The sequence below is a fragment of the Pithys albifrons genome, chromosome 1 (assembly GCF_047495875.1).
Source record: "Pithys albifrons albifrons isolate INPA30051 chromosome 1, PitAlb_v1, whole genome shotgun sequence".
Classification (NCBI taxonomy): domain Eukaryota; kingdom Metazoa; phylum Chordata; class Aves; order Passeriformes; family Thamnophilidae; genus Pithys; species Pithys albifrons.
This window is the reverse complement of record NC_092458.1, coordinates 87,445,101-87,459,521: the sequence shown is the minus strand read 5'-3', so window position 1 is coordinate 87,459,521 and position 14,421 is coordinate 87,445,101.

The window sequence follows — 14,421 nt, the reverse complement described above, 5'->3', positions numbered from 1 at the left end:
GCACGGCCCCACCCCGCATCCCATAATAGTTCTCAAAGGCGACTCCATCCCATAATAGCCACCCACGGGAAACGCTCCATGGCAACCACCCCTCCACCCCACCCCCGCGCCATCCCATAATACCCTGCCGGCTTTATTGGCCCCAACTGCTGCGGGCAGGGGGGGCCGGGGCTGAGTGGGGGCACCGCGGGGAGGTGCCGGCGGGCACCCTTGGACGCCTGGCTGGGGCTGCAGCCTCCCCCCCTTTCCTTCCTTTCCTCCCTCCGCGCGCTGCATCCCATAATATTTCCCAGGGAGGCATCCCAGCTGTAAGGTAGAACCATCCCATAATAGCCGCCCGGTCACACCGCGCTGGGAATGGTGCCATCCCATAATACGCTCTCCTCACGCCGCAGCGGGCTCTGCCATCCCATAATACCCGCCCGCTTCCCCCTCCCCGCCCTCCTTGTGGGGCATCCTCCGCATCCCATAATACTCCCCCCCGGCGGCAGGAGCGCCCGCCATCCCATAATACACCCTGCCACCCACCTGCCCCCCTCCGGCCGCGGGAGGCCTCGCCATCCCATAATAGTTACAGCTGAACCTCCCTGCCCCCCTTCCCCCCCCCCACCGCAGCAGGGACTCACCATCCCATAATACCCGCCGCTCGCCATCCCATAATAGCCACGGCTTAGGCCTGACCCCGTGGGCCGCACCTCGCCAGTCTGCTCGCCTCAGCTCGGCTCAGCTTGGCACGGCTCTTCTGGGCTTGGCTCAGCTCGGCTGGGCTTGGCCCCTGTCAGCTCAGCATGGCTCAGCTTGGCATGGCTCGGTTGGGCTCTGCTGGGCTCGACTTAGCTCGGCTGGGCTTGGTTGGGCTCGGCTGGGTTGGGTTTGGTCCCTGTTGGCTCAGCGTGGCTCAGCTTGGCATGGTTTGATTGGGCTCTGCTGGGCTCGGCTCAGCTCGGTTGGGCTTGTTTGGGCTCGGCTGGGCTCAGTTTGGCATGGCTCAGCTGGTTCCTGCTGGCCTTGGTTGGGCTTGGCTCAGCTCAGCAGGGCTTGGTTGCGCTGAGCTGGGTTGGGTTTGACCCCTGTCGGCTCAGCAGGGCTCAGGTTGGCACAGCTCAGCTGGGCTTGGTTGTGTTCGGCTGGACTGGGCTGGATTCGGCCCCTGTCCTCAGCTTGACACAGCTCGGCTGGTTTCTGCTGGGCTTGGCTGGGCTCGGCTCAGCTTGGCTTGGGCTCTTCTGGGCTCATTGTGGCACAGCTTGGCCCTGCTTGGCTGGGCTGGGCTGGGCTCTGCTCAGCTCAGCTGGGCTGGGTTTGGCCCCTGTCGGCTCAGCAGGGCTCAATTTGGCACGGCTTGACTGGTTTCTGCAGGTCTTGGCTGGGCTCAGCTCAGCTTGGCTGGGGCTCAGCCGGGCTCATTGTGGCACGGCTTGGCCCTGCTTGGCTGGGCATGGCTACTGCCTGTCAGTGCTCCCTCCATGCTGCCCACCAGCCCCTGCACCTCTCCCCCTCCCCTCTCCTGCCTGCCCCCTCCAGCCCCACCCAGCCTGGCTTCGCCCTCCCCTGGCAGTGCTGCCAGCACTGCTGCCCGCCTTGGCCCCTGTCCCCTCAGTGCCCTGGTGTCTTCCCCGCTCATCCCTGGCTGTGCAGCCCCCGGCCCAGGGCTCATCCTCCACTGTCCAGCCCCAGCCTGGGCGCTGCCCACCCTCCTTGGCCACCATTGCGTCAGCACAAAGAAAAGCACAAAGCTGGAGCAAGCGCTGCGTTGTGATGCCCAACCATGGCCACGTGCCTGGTGCATGCAGAGCCCCTGGTGCCAGGGAGTCCGGGGCTGCACTGGCATGGCATTTGTGGCCACTGAGCCCTGACCTAGTTTGCCACTGGGAAGGCCTCCTGCTCCTCGCCCGTGCCCACCGTGTGCTGTGTTCTGGTCGGCTCACGGGAAGCTTTGCTATCTTCTTGCATCTGTGAGAGTCACACATCTGCTGTGGAAGATAACTCTGCGTCTTGCACTCCACTCATGTGAACGTAGTTATTTTACTTGCAAAGGCAATTTTTACCATTGTCTTTGGATTTTGCTTTCGTTCCCATCCCTGCTTTTGTGCCCTGGTTGGATTTAGTGTTTGTTAGGGGCTCGTGGGAGCATTTCTGAGCTGCTTGGCTGTTTTACTGGGCACATTCATTACACCCGTCCTAACTACCCATCCTTACAAGTGCAGCTCAGCACTTGCAACATTTACTTCTTGTTTAAGCCAACACGAGTGTCCCTATTTCTAAGGGAAAATAGGAAGTGTGAGCCCCAAAGGCTGAAATAACATGTAAAAAGCTGATACGCAGAAAAGAACCAAAAAACCTGTAATTTCCCACACTGTGAATGGAAGCTACAAAATGATTAAATGGTGGGCTGGGAAACAGTAATGCATGGTGATAAGGCAGTGGGGTGTTTCCTTGTAGGGCGGGATGCAGCAAAGGCACTTGCATCTGTTCAGTCAGATCCTGGCAGAACATGCAAAGGGATGAAGTTTCAGAGCAGCAGCAGCAAGTTTGGACACTGCTGCAAGGAAGGGCAGGAAGCATTCTGTTTTCCTTGCCAGAAACCCATGGCTGCTGCTGTTTCTAGGGGGAAGGCTCTCCATCAGACCTCCCGCTGAAGTCTGAGAAGGGGCCTTCCAGGAGCACGCCCATGGCTGTGTGCCCACTGGCAGCCCCAGCGGTGGTCACCGTCACTGGCAGTACTGGCAAGGTGTGGTCCCTTTGTTTGATGGCTTTCCGGAAGCAGATGCAGGAGCCCCCTTTGCAAACTCCGTGTTTTACAGGGAGTCCCCCTGTGGCAGATCTGTTTAACAGGGAAAGCGTCTGCAGGGGAGCGTGAGGCGGTGGAGGATGGAGCCTGCAAAGTGCTGTTTTATTGTGCCTGCCATACATTTTGTTTGCAGATGATCTTCTGGCATCAGTGAGAAATGAGTGAACGTCCGCAGCACTCTACTGTCTGGGAGAAGGAGCTCGGGGCTCAGAGCCTGGAAGCACTAAGTCCTTTTGACGGTACTTCTCACTTGCTGTTTTTCAGGTTTCTGTGCACTCGGGCACCCACTAAGTAGGTCTCCAGCCTGTGTCCTTGGGAAGATACTGTTTGTCATCTCTTTTACATAGAGAGTAGCTGAAGGGCCAAATGAGGTCATACCACGCTGAGCTAATGTAGGGCTCTAGTTTGCAGCGTATGATTGGTACCACACCGTCTGCATGTTACATGTTTACAGCAATCTGTTTAGCAAAGCATCAAGAATGCATAATGCAGAGAAGGAACTTAAACTGCTCCAAGACTGGCTTTAATTGGATAGATCTGTCATTATTTGGGCACATGCTTAGTGGAAATTGGTCACAGTTTGGGTGCTCCTTCCCCCTGGCTATTCACTGGTGACCTCCTGCAGTAGATGTTCCTCATCTCGCAGCTCTGGTGACAGAGCAGGTGTGCCTTGTTGCTGCTTGTTCCAGTGTGAAGTCCAGCACTTCACGGCACAGCAGCTGCAGGAGGAGGGCTGCGCAAAGGGAGCTGGTCTGACCTCGGTGGCCATGCATGGGGCATCCCACTTTTCAGGGCCTGCCTGCCCTGCTAGCAGCCATTTCTTCTTCTCTTCTCCTCAGCCACCATGGCAGCTCCTGTGCCTTTGTCATCTTGCACCACTCACAGGCAAAGAGGGCGACTGCTGCAGCCAGGCTGCAGTTCCAGGGAGCAGGAGACATCTTTCTGCAGGAGCAGTAGCTGCCACTCAGAGCCTGCATGCTGTGAGCGGGCACAGGAGCTCTTGGGCAGCGAGCCATGCCAGCCTGTCAGGCTCTCAGTTTGATTGCACTCAGTGAACAGGTGCCTCATCCTTTAAGAACACACTAGGTTTAATTATACCACTTCAAAATGTTCCATCTTAGGTGAGGCTTTGACCATGCCCATATTAGCTGTTTACAGGTGTGACAATTCTCTTTTTAAATGGATTGATTTATACTGGTGACACTGCTAACAGACCAACCATATTCTGGAAAACCTCAGGTTTCAGTTCTGACTTTCTCTCTTTCCAAAACAGGCTTTGTGTTGATTACTGTTACCAGCTATCAAGCCTCATTTCTTCATCTGCCTTGCAATTCAGAGAAAGCTTCTGAAAAGGCATGATCTATGGCAAAGCAAGTGCTGTATTCCTGCCTCATTCTGAAGCCACAAGGGACAGTGGTGTGACTGATCCCAGAGTGGCAAGTTCAAACTTCAGGTTTTTGCAAGGAGAAAGTTACCAGCAGAGCTGAAATTACTGTCTGGGCATTCCCACTCTAAACTATTCAGTTCCTTATAATTTTTATGATTGGAGCTGAAATTTTCCATTCTGGCTTTCTGCCTACATCTGATTTTTACAATTTTTCTTTTCTCTTTAAATATGGCTTCAGCCTGAATATTAAATCTACTTAGGGGTAAAAAAGGCAGAGGGAAACATTTTGGTTTTGAGCATTAAAGTGTATGTTAAAAAGAACAGTCTTTTGCCCAACTGCTTTGGAGGAGGAAGCCTACAAAGAAAAGCTGTCCATGCGTCAGAGCTACACCACTCACTATCCCCAGAAAAATACATACAAAATTTTGATAAATGGTAAGATATTTCTCAAAAAAACCCCTCTGTTTCACACATGCTCTGTAGCGACACTAGAGACTTTCACTGTGCCGTTGTTCCAAGATCTGCTGTCACCACTGTCTCATAAAGGTACATGCTGTAGGGATGTGGGAACACCAGCCATCTCCTCCAAGCACCCAGCCATTGCTGACTGCTCTGGGCCAGGCAGGGAGAAGGAGGAGCAGCTGAGTGAAAGGAGGACAGCAAGTCCCTTGGGGAAGGGAAGCACAGAGAATAGATGAGGGCAAAGAGCATAATGATACTAGAACTTATGTGGGGATAAAGACAGAAGGAGGTGCTGGAAAACAAAGGGATGAAAAGGGGAGAAAAGAACCTTGACAGGCTTCATAACACAAGTAGATGGAAAATCAGAGTACATGGAGGCATGAAAGTCAAGAGCTATAGCTGTGGTGGAAGTGGGGACCAGAGAGAGTAAGGCTAGGATGAACTGAACAAGCAAGCAGTTAGTCTTGGGAGCTGTGGAGAAAGCAGGAGTATTGGAGCCAGTGAAAGGAGGGAGAAACAGGGGAGGTAAAAGTGGTAGGAGTGTAACACTGGAACTGGAGATAGGAAATAACAAGCTTTGCTAGGCTTATTGAGGAACCAAAGAGCAGGAAGAGCACTCAGATAACTAAGCAAGAAGGCTTGAGGCAGGAGGGTGGGCAAGGAGCTGGCCAAGCAAGCACCACTTTCTGCCTTATTGTTAAGGTCCGGTCCTTACACTTGTTCTTAGGGGCACAAGCAAACCTTCATGTTCCTGCATTTCATCATTCTTCAGTCACAATTCAGGAATGCTGAGGTTGGCAGCACTGCTGTCCTGACGTGCTCAAGGAGAGGAAGAGAAAGAAAGAATAAAAAAAAGAATACAATGGAGGGGATTCTACAACAGCTTCTAAGCTGCCATTCTCCCCATGAAAAAACACACAAATGAGTTACTCCTAAAACAGATCTGCCTCCTTCATGTTCTCATAGATGATATCCTGAGATCATCTTACGGGAAAATAAACCATCCCTCCTGGTCCTTACATCCTCATTCACTCCCTTTCCAGACTCCTTGGTAATGTCACAGAGACTGGATCAAATGAATGAATACTGTCTATTCTGAAGTCTGTGGCTAACAAATCCTGCTTTTTGTGTGTGTGCTTGTTGGGTTTTTTATGTTTTGGAATGGAGGGATGGAGTTAGCTAACCAAATAGAAATCTCTTTATAATATATAAAAAGGTCTGTGCTATACTTCTTCCTAATTGCCATGTACTCTGCCCACTTCCCTTTACAGTTACCATACCTGCCCTTCACACTTGCTGCCCAAGCTGTAGGGAGTTTCACCAGAACTGCTAATGGGGCAGGAAACAGGGATGCCAGATATGGATGTGGTCCATCCAAAATGTGTTGAAGGCTGTGATTATTCTCCTTTACCTATCCTTTTCAAAATCTCTGGAGCCATGGAAGGTGAAGCAGGACAGGCTAAGAGTTACTGAGCCCTAATGAGGTATGCCATTCTCAGACATTTGCCTTTCTCTGCAACACCACCTGGTATGTTTGCTGACAGATGCAGTCACCTAGACTTGAAGTAGAAACAAGGATGGCATTAAGAAACTCCTCCGAGCAGCACATAATGACAATGTCAGATTTTAGTCTGCAAGTCTTTGTGTTACCTTATTTCTGAAAACAATTCTTTAGTCAGCAGCCAAATAAACTCCCACAGATAGCCAAAACAAGGACATTGCACCTTACCAACAAATTTTCTAGTTTACCCTGCAGTAGTTGCATGTACAGGCAAGTGGAATTCTCTTTTTGTAATCTGACCCCTTTTATAGATGCTTCCCCCCTCCCTTCTCCCCTTCCTCCCCCTGGAGAGGTCTGAGAGGAACAAAATATAAAAAAGAGGAGCTGACTTTCCTTGACCAGATTTCTCTTGAAATTACAGCCTGGAAATCATTCCCTAATCTATCTGGAGAAGGAACTTGAGATGGATTTGATGCAGGCTTGATGCAGGACAGAGTATCAACTGGCAATCGCGGGGTACACGAGATCAGCAAGCTGTAAGCTCCAAATGGCTGCAGGTTCAGACACAAGCAAAACCTCATCTCAGCTTCCAAAAGCAGCCATTGCTGTGGCATGAGTCCAAAGAGCTGAGACAAAAGGCCATTCTGGACATCTTCCCCGGCACCCAAGCACAGAGCTAGTGCTGTGAAGATCCTGTATTATTGGTAGGGTCACTGTGCTATCAACCTCACAAAATATTCCTCTGATGAGGAGCACAGGTATCTTCTCCAGGAGGTCTCAGAGCCTTTTCTGTTTCTTTCAGGCTTTGTTGCAGCCTGACATCTCACAGGCAGCCCTGACAATCTGAAACATAAAGAAGGACAACTACCCTCTGCAGCACTCAGCTGCTTCCAGGTCTGTATGGGGAAGAGCTGCCTGTCAGGCTCTGAGATCCCCGCTCACCACCTCGCTCACCCTGGCAGGAAGGAAAAGCAGTACAAAGCTCAGACGGATCAAACCATCAGCCCTAAGGAGGTTATTTTTCAGGATCACTAACACCATTACCCTGATAAGTACAAGCCAATAGGAAACACTTATTTTTAAAGATTGCTTTTTACTTTTTTAAATTGGTAAAGACTACCCCCTATAGAGGGCTATGGAAGCCAACCCAAGGACAGAAATAGAAGCAGTAAGAAAGGTAGGCACAGACACCTTCACCCCATGATTTGGTGTCCTGGGAAATTGGTCCCCAGTTGAATTGCATTTTTGGTGTAAAGTGCCTCAGATTTTTGGAAGAGAGTAGTTTTTCTTAGTACTTTCGTATTGCATGTCCAGCAAATGACATGAGGAAGGACAGCATGAAGGGAACAGAGTAGCACAGGATCAGGTTTGAAGACAGCAAAACAGAGAATTGTGTCTATGACAGGGCCCTCAAAAGCTTCAAAAATAGCTCAAGTGATAAGCTTGACCATTTCCCTTTGAAACCTTGATGTCACACTGCCTGTGGCAATGATCCACTTACCAGACTGACGATATATTGCTACTGGCAGCTAAAGTCAATAAATAACCATTTCTAAATTAAGTAGCCAGACAATTTTCCTATTGCTTCTCCTATATTTAATTCTTCCTTGTCCAGTAAGTCACATTGTCTCACCAATGGCCATACCTTTCCCTCACCATTAGAAAGCACAAAGTGCAGAATGTCACTTTTTTGCCTCTTACCCTTTTACTTTCTAAATTTCTTATTCATATTACCTCTGACTAAGATGGCATTTTCCTGTTGATTACAGCCTTGGGCTGTTTGGTTAGGTAACAAACTTTATGCAACTAACCACCAGATCTACTGGTGTTTTTCTGTCACTTGTGTTTCTTCCCGACTAATTTCCCCCATCACTTCCTGTCTCTGGAGGCAGATCCTTTTGGAGCACCAAGTGTGCTTGTTCGTGCTTCATGTTATGCTCCAGATGTGCAAATAAGGTCAAGGAAACAACCTCCAATTCCCAGGCCAACAACTAGTGCCTTGAGACCTCTTGCAACATGCCCCCAAACCAAGCTGACTTGTGGCAGCCCTGATCCTTTCCCTGCCTAAAATTGTCACCAGTAATTTTGGCAAGTGTTAATGAGGCAACCTTGCTGCAGGATGTCTCCCGCACATCTCCCAGTTGCAGGTCTCTCCTAGCACCCAGATGCAGGTCTCCCATAGTGTGTATTCCCATTCCACCCCCTGGCTCTGCATCCTGCTGGGCACACAGTAATACTTTCAGAATCTGTGCTGCAGGGACTGCTGTCCCTCAGCCATAGGGGCATACTTCAGCAACTGTTCTTTTTTTTTTAACTTACCTATCCCCTCTGAATAGGCTGCAATGGGGGACTCAAGCATGCTGAAATTATGCAAATTGTCCCACTGGATTTTTTTGTAATGCTAATTATATCAAATGTATGCTTGTCAATGAGAATGTCTAATTCCCCTTGCTCATTATCTAGATGTCGCATGCTGATATGGAATGATCTGAAAAACTTGATCTGCTCACCACACAATGTTTGTGAACCCCTTGCCACCATCTTTGCAACCCCTGCCTTTGTCCCAGCTGATTCTGGGCACCAGCACATGCACCAAATTGTCCCCCAAAGCCACCACTCCTTTGCCCCTTCCTAGAAAGTCTCTTGTCCTGAGTCTTTGGTGTTAGATTCACAGAATTGCTCAGGTCTTGTATTTGTGACTGAGATCAGCAGAAGTGACACAATGTATGTGTTATATGGCACTCTGAAAAGTGACATCCGAAGGAGTTCAGAACACACATTTTAGCTACTAAGTTTCCTGCCTATAAAATAGTAATAATACTGTTATCAGCTAATGGGCCTCTTGAGGAAGAACTTAATACAAATTTATGAAGCCACTGGATGCAGGGATGGTAATTACTAGAGAAAAGCAGTTTGGTAGCTCTGTTTGCAGAATAGAGTTCGGATATGTGCGGTAGATAGCTGATGGATTTGTATATGGCATGTAGGAAAAAAAAAAGGAGGAAAACCAGCAAATAGCTACTTTTTTTCCTCTTTCTGTGAGTGATATTCTTCCTACACGGGGAACAAAGAAGGGACTTCTTGGGAAAAACAAGCTGTCAATGAGTAACCAAGGACAACCGTGGCACCTATGCACAAGGAGCCTATAAGGAGAAAAATGTCTGGCATTTCTGAACTCAAAAGTGCAGGGCTGTGACACCTATGGGGGTGTGTTTTCATTGATCGAAGCACTCCCGTGAATGTGCGAGTTTGGCATTTGCCTGGCTCTGAACAGGTAAAACACTGACCCTTGTGATGGACAAGATTACTTCCAAATGCACTTACTGTCCTTGCTTCTCTGTTCCTCACCTCGTACTGGGGCGTTGTTATCCTGACTACAGAATTAGCTCCCTTTCTCCCCCACTCCCAAGAAAGAAGCACTCACACTTTCACTTCCTTCAGTTTTACAGCTTCTTGCGTTTATTACCATTTTTTTGTTTCTTTCCAAATTGCTTTATTCTTCCAAAGGCTGAGAGGAGCTGCGTTGACCTGGTGCATCCCAGAGAGGGCCGTTGCTGCAGGGAGCAGAGCTCGGCGGTCCTTCCCGGAGGCGCTGGGCGCTGTGTGCCCGGAGACCCGCCGGGGGTCCGCGGTGCGGCCCGAGGCGCCGCCGGGGGCCGCTGTTGGCCGCGGAGAGCGCGGGGCGGGCGGGGAGAGGCGGCGGCTGCGGGGCGGGAGCGCGCCCTCCTCCGCCCTCTCGGCACCGCCTCGCCGCTTTTTTTTTTTTTTTTAAACTTTCCGGAGTCAGAAACGGTCTTTTCCTCATCACTTTGAGGTGAAGGTTTTGATTCTCTCCCTCCACCGCTTGCCCTCTTGGGAGAAATGTACTGCCTTGTTCCCTCGTATTTCGAAGTCTGAAGTGGAGAGTGATGCCTGCACTTCAGTTCTGGGCCTCTCTGTTCAGGAAAGATACTGAGGTGCTGGAGGGGGTCCAGAGAAGAGCAACAAGGCTGGTGAAGGGACTGGAGCATAAGTCCTATGGGGAGAGGCTGAGGGAGCTGGGGTTGTTTAGCTTGGAGAAGAGGAGGCTCGGGGGAGACCTTATCACTGTCTAGAGCTCCCTGAAGGGAAGTTCTAGCCAGGTGGGGGTTGGTTTCTTCTCCCAGGCACTCAGCAACAGGACAAGGGGGCACAGGCTCAAGCTCTGCCAGGGGAAATTTAAGTTGGAGATCAGAAAAAAATTCTTTCCAGAGAGAGTAATCAGGCATTGGAATGGGCTGCCCAGAGAGGTGATGGATTCCCCATTCCTGGAGGTTTTTAAACACAGATTGGCCATGGCACTGAGTGCCATGATCTGGCAAATGGACTGGAGTTGGACCAAGGATTGGACTTGATGGTCTCGGAGGTCTTTTCCAACCCAATCGATTCTATTATTCTGTGATTCAGGTGATGGTACAGGGAGGTGTTACAGATAGTGTGGAAGCCTCGTCACTATCTAAGTGAAATAGGTGAAAGGAGCTATGTCTGGCTTTAGCGCATACAGATTCTCAAATAACCGCAAACAAAATTATCAGCATACCAGGTTCTTCAGTGATACTACACTATTTCTTTTTATTTTGTTCATCAGCCCTTAGTGATCACTATCTTGCTGTGCAAGGTGCCACACAACAAACAAAAAATGGTCCATGCCCAAAGATATCTCCGAGTGTAAGAGCAGAGACAGAGAATGACAGAGAAATGTGGGAAACAGCAAGGAAGTCCTGAGGTGGTTTGGTCAGCGAGATGTACAGCAGTATTAGTGCAGCGGCAGCCTGGCCTCTGCCGACATGTAGCGAGCATTGCAGAACACACGAGTTTGCAAGAAAGGCTTCAAAAGCAGCGCATGAAATGTGAAGCTTTGACCGCACTCAGCCACAGGATCAAGGACTCTGTGCAGCTGGAAGGCAGGCAGGGGACGCAAAGTGCAATCCGAGTGAGCAGAACTCCAGGAGGGAAAGATAATGAAGAAGCTGAAAAAATGCTTGGGATATCAGATCAGCATCTAAAACACAAGGTCAGAGAACCATGCAATTATTTATGTTGGAAGGACCTCTGGAGGACATCCGTTTCAAATCCCAGTTTCAGGGGAGAACAGAAGGCAGGGGATAATCTTCCAAACTTAAAGCATCCACAGCTTAAGTTGCTTGGGGCATTTGTAATACAAAATACATATTTTGTTCGAGGGATACATCAAGCGGTGGGAATCACACAGCCAGTATGTGGTGGAAGGAATACAAACAGTAATAAAAGCAATTTGAAGATAAGGTCTGGCTTGTTCTGGCACTTCTGAAACATCTTTTCAAGCTGACTTACAGAACTCAGAGCATCAGACAGAGGGTTTCTAGAAAGTATAAAATACGTTTAAGATTATGATTAATAGTCATAACAATGCCTTTACATATCATCCAAGTAGGGAACCATTTTCAGAAGCATCTGACATGTCCATTCTGGAGGTACAAAGACTTGAAATTCTAATGTATTCTTGCATTTTTGCAGACATCCTGTCTGATCCATACAGAGTAAGTGTTCTGTGTGCCTTTGCCATCTCTCTGACCTTTCACTTGCTTAGTCTTACTTGATGAGAAGTCATTTGTTTAATGTTCACATCTGCAAATGACACAAAGTGCAGAGAGGCAGCAAATGGTATCTTTTACCCCTGAAATAGCAAGAATACTAATTCAAGAATTATCACAGAGGGTACAGAGGGTCACTTACACATGTTGAAAAGTCTTTGCTAAGGTTATATTCCCATTTAACTTTCTTTAGTACCTTTGCTTCACATAATTTCTTTTGTTCTAGGTGCAAGTTTTAAAGTGGTTCTGTTTTGCATTGTTGGACACCACCATGCCTTAGGACTTATGGATTTGTTTGTTTGACTTTTTTTATAGATATTCATTAAACAGAACAGATAAAGCTAGATAGGGTGAATGACTCTTTTCACTGAAAGGCAGTACATACACATACTCTTTATCACCATGTGCTAGAATTAAAAAAAAATCAGGCTTTCAAAGGCAAAAACACAGAAGAAGAAGACCCAGCTAACACCAGTTCTGTCTGTCAGACATGAAAAATGTCCCAAATCCCCTCCAGAAGCCAAAGCCATTAAATTTGACCAGAATCCTCAAAAATAAAACAAAACTAAGCTGAAAAAGATTGAATACCCAAAGGACAAAACACAACAGCCCACACTGGGCACACCATTGCCTATGCATAACTATTAATAAAAGCCTTCAGAAACCCAAAGTGAAGAACTTCTTCTGCTGTGTGTAGCATAACCAGCAGGCCTTTTTATTGTTAAACTGGTTGATGAGATTCATTAAGAGATCAGCTTTTCAGTTATTTATAATTTTGTCAAAATATTTGAGCTAAAATTTCCTCTGCTGGAGGTGGAATATTTCTGAAATGTTCCAGGTAAAAATAGTTCCCCTATTTTCAGGAATGAAACCATAAGTAAAGATTATGTTTTCTGAAATGTTTTTTGAGAAATTGTGTGTTTGGGAGGATACTGTAACTTCAGAGGAGCAGCCTCTTCCAGAGGAGTGGCATCTGTCACCTGATATTTCATTCATACTTGGCAAGCTTGCCAAGAGAAGACAGAGCCAGACTCTTATTGTAGTGGCCCTGAGAAAGCACAAAAGGCAGCAGCCATGACTTGCAACAATCCTGGTGAGCATTAGGAAAATCCTGTCCCCAGGGCATGTTCCAACACTGGCATAGGTACCTCAGGAGTCTGATGCATCACCATCCTTGGAGGTGCTCAGAAGACACTTGGACAAAGCTTTGAGCAACCTGAACTAGGTTTGGGTCCCAAGTGCATCGTCTCTGGTCCTGGGGCTTTGGCTGTTTGAGCTTGGAGACAGGTCAGAGACAGCAACAGTGCAGCTGAGGGCTGCCTTGTCCCTCTGGTGACTTTAGGGAGAATTTCCAGAAAGCTCTTCTGTAGCCTCAGCTGGGGCTGAATCCCTGCCCCAGGAGCTGTTTTTAAGCTGGTGCTCTTGCCCTTGATTCTTATCTGAGCAGTCTTGCCTGTGTCTGACCAGACCTTGTATTGATCTAGACCCATGGATAGGCTTCCTGACTGGACCCAAGTCCTGCCATGTCACAATGGACTTGTCTGTCAATCTCTGGACTGTGGCTCACCCTGATTTACTGCCTCCAGTCCTGATCCTCATGCTGACATGGCTTCTTAGTTTGACCTTGGACCTGCCTCATCACCAAAAGCTTGTCTGATGATCTGGATTCTCAGTTGAACTTGGCTATCTGCCCATGCCTGCCTTGCTTGCCTTGCTCAGGTGCTTCCCTTGCTTGGGTAAGCCTCTTCCTCTGCCTGGCTCTCAGCTGTAGTGTTCCTTTAGGGAGCAGACAGCCCTCACTCTCCCCAGCAATTTGCTGTGAGCAGGGAGTGGGAGTAGAGATCTCCAGAGGTCCCTTTCCACACAAATCTTTCAGGGTATTTATGACACCACTCTAGCCAAGTTAAAAGGAAATCAAAAATCAACTTCTTTGGGCAGGGAAGAAAACATAGTGTGAAGGCATTGTGTTGATCCTTAGATGCATGAAGCATTAAATCTGGGGAAAGGAGGAAGAACCAGAGGGACAGGGACAAGAAAGAGGGTCTAGAAAGGAGAAAGGTGAAAGATGTGGAAATGGACAGCAGTGCATCTGATGTAATATCACCCTACTAACCCATAAATCCCAGGATGAAAGGATAGCATCAGACCCTAGCAGAAGACATGCACACAGCTCTGCTTGCTTTCCAGCTGCACTATGTCACAAATGATTCACATTCATATGACAGTCCTGAATTTTCAAAATAGAGGTACCTACTGCCCCACAAGCCTTCCTCCAGCTCTCTCCCTTCATCTCTCAGGCACCATTAAATGTCCTTCTTCTGCAGACAGATTTCAGGGTTGGTCTGCTTGTGATGCACAGACTGAGCAAGGGCACAGAGCTGGTCTGTGTCTCCCAAGGCACGTTGTAACACAAGGATATCTCTGTGGTGAGGCTCATCATCTTCTAAGATCTTCTTGAAGACCTGCATCTGAGAGTTTTCAAAGGAGACTGGAAAAATGGATTTAAACCCCTGTGTCTCCTAACACAACCCCACGATGCCTTACAAGGCCTTTATTCCCACAGCAGTCATGAGGTAGGGACTTGAAAACAGATTCATTGCTTATTTAGATGTCTAAAAACCAGGGCTTTGAACTGCATTTCTTGTTATTTTACTTGACCTTTCCTTGAACATTAAAAAAACCCCAAACC